Below are 2,832 nucleotides of genomic sequence, written 5' to 3' on the forward strand. Positions count from 1 at the left end.
CCTGGGACTTATGCTTCAGTAGAGCGTATTGGGAAGAATCTCTTCATCTCTATGCTTGCACAGTTTCAGCAAGTAGCATGGGACTAATATTCAGAGGTTCTGAATACCAACAGCTTCTGTTGATGGCAGCTAAAGTTGTGGGTCCTGGGTACCTTTTGAAAATCAGATTTATTATCCCTTTCTGAAGAAGGCCAAGTACCTTTTCTCTCTTGCTGCAGAGAGGAGGACATGGACCAATAGCTTGAAGTTGCAGCACAGTAAGTTTAGATTGGACAGCCAGAAAAACTTCTTCACTATTAGACTAGTGACACAATGGAACAGACTATCTAGGGCAGCGTTTCTCAACTGATCTGTCACGGCACACTAGTATGCTGTCGGATATGTCCAGATGTGCCGTGGAATCTTGGGGAGGCATGGCTACATCCACTGCCGATTGCCACCCCCCTGCGTCCAGCTGCTCACTAGCCCCCCTCCCCGTTCCACATCTGGCTGCTTGCCTCCTCCCACTGCGTTCACCCAGTGTGCTGTGGAATGCAGAAAGTTGGGAAATGCTGATTTAGGGAAGTTGTGGACTCTCCATCATTGGAGGTGTTCAAGAAGAGGTGGGACAGCTACTGGTCGGGGATGATCTAGACCTGGGTGAGTGAAATGGCAGATTCCTCTGGCAGCCAGACTCCATTTCCCAGCAGCCCTTGCCTATGTGGCTGCAGCCGGTTTCCATGGAGACTTCAGCAGCAACAGTGCCCTGACAGTATAAGGTCAGGGTTTCCAGGGAGACCAGCCCCAGCGACACCGGCAGGGCGTACATCTGGGCAGAGAGCTGATCTGGGGCCAGGGCTGAGATTTTGCAGCGGTGACAGTGTAGCCCAGAGCAGAGCTGTGATCTGCTGGCTGCACACCCCTGCTTGGGCCACGCGGGCAGCAGTTCACAGCTTTGCCCTGGTTCCGGACCACACTGTCACTGCGGTAACCTCGAGCCCCAGGGCAGGTCCATGCCCAGCCGCATGCCCTGCAAGTGCTGCTGGGGCTGGTCTCCATGGAAACCCTTGCCCCATGCTGTCATGGCACTGCCGCTGCTGGTTTTTTTCTGGAAACCAGCTGCAGTGACACAGGCAGGGACTGCTGGCAAATGGACTCCACTCTGGGCTTGATCCAGCCCATGGGCTGGATTTTGCCTGCCCCTAATCTAGGCATAGCTATGCCTAACTTTTACTATGGGGATTTCCCATGCTTCTGGCTTTGCTGGTTACTCCCACCCCCTCCCATTCTGCCACATGTCAGGGTGTTTTTAAGCCTTCCTCAAAGACACTGGGTCTTGGTTACAGCCAAGGCTGGGGACTTTGACTGGGGTGTGCCAATGTTTCTGCTGGGACCAAAGCTGGAGGTTCCTGGCTAATGGGCTTTGCCCCTCTGCTCAAGGTCAGACCAATCACCCTGCTTGGGATCAGGAGGGATTTTATCTCATGGTCAGATTGGTATGGGCTTTTGGGGGGGTTTGCCTTCTGTGGACCTTCACCCCGGGATCTTTTAAGCACATATGGACAACATTTCATAGAGGCAAGGGCATTGGCCATCTTGGCTCCCCTGCTTTACCTGTGGCAGGTTAGGGTGTTAGGTCTGTGTTGTCAGAGTGGATGGTAGTCTTATGTAGAGTTTATATTGTGGTTTGCACAGGATGGTTTGCACAGGGATGATCCTGCTTCAGGCCGGGGGTTGGACTAGATGACCTCTGGAGGTCCCTTCCAGCCCCACTTCTCTATGAGTCTGGGATTCTTATTTTGCTTGAACTGGTTCAATGCCAGCTATGTAAAACACAAGAAGGGTTGTTTAGACTACTTCTTGGCTCATTAAAGTGAGCTGTTATTGTCCCTGTGAGACGAGTCTTGTAAGAAACCTGTATCATTCTTCAGCCAGCATTACAAGTGCTCAGCATTTTAACTATTAATTAAATAAACATAATTTTTTGATTGATTTTTCCCCCCGCCCCCCCCACAGAATAAAGGCCTTGGTTTTTCAGAAAACCATATAATACATGACTGCATTTAAACTTGCAGCCTAATTCCTGTGGAATATCAGAATATGAGAAATTTACCCATCTACACAGGATAATCCTTTCCGTCATATGCTTCTGGTATAACAATTAGCGGTAAAACAGATTAACACTTTCTATATCTAGTTGTTATCACATGTCTCGGACAGCATTTCTAAATCTATTGTCATAGCTATGGGCTTGTATTAACAGACAACTTTGACTATACCTATTCATCTTTTCTCTTCTGAAGTTTGATTCAACATCCTGGAAACAGAGTGTTTCAGTGGGAATTAGAGCAGTCCTTGTTGTTAACCCCAACAATTTAAATATAGAGCTCTCCAGCTTTTGAAGAGAACCTTTCCAACATAAACTAATGTAGCAAAGCTGTTTCTGGAGCCCACAAACCAAGTCATGAACAGTACAAAGAAACACATTTTTGTTCCCTTTCTTCTTTGTGTTATAATTGAGGCTCTAGCTTCTTGAGATGTTACCTCCCCAAGTTCTCCAAATGTCAAACCCCTTAAGAGGAAGTAAAAACTTTATTTTCTTGACACGTTTAATGCATTAGAGCTAACTTTTAAGTCTTTTTCTCATAAGAAAACTAAGCACAAATAATTTTGTCTTGAGGTCTTGCAAATCTTCTAAATCTGCCAATAACAGTAATATTGGTGGAAAGAGCACGTGTTGAAATCTGAATGTCTATAATCCTTTCTCACTAACTGGTATGTTTTGGTTTGCATTGTGTTAATTTTATTGAGTATAATATACATGAGGAGGTTGGAATAAGAAGGAAAACTGCA

Source organism: Crocodylus porosus, unplaced genomic scaffold (genome assembly GCF_001723895.1).
Source record: "Crocodylus porosus isolate Cpor-Errol unplaced genomic scaffold, CroPor_comp1, whole genome shotgun sequence".
In the NCBI taxonomy this organism is placed as follows: domain Eukaryota; kingdom Metazoa; phylum Chordata; order Crocodylia; family Crocodylidae; genus Crocodylus; species Crocodylus porosus.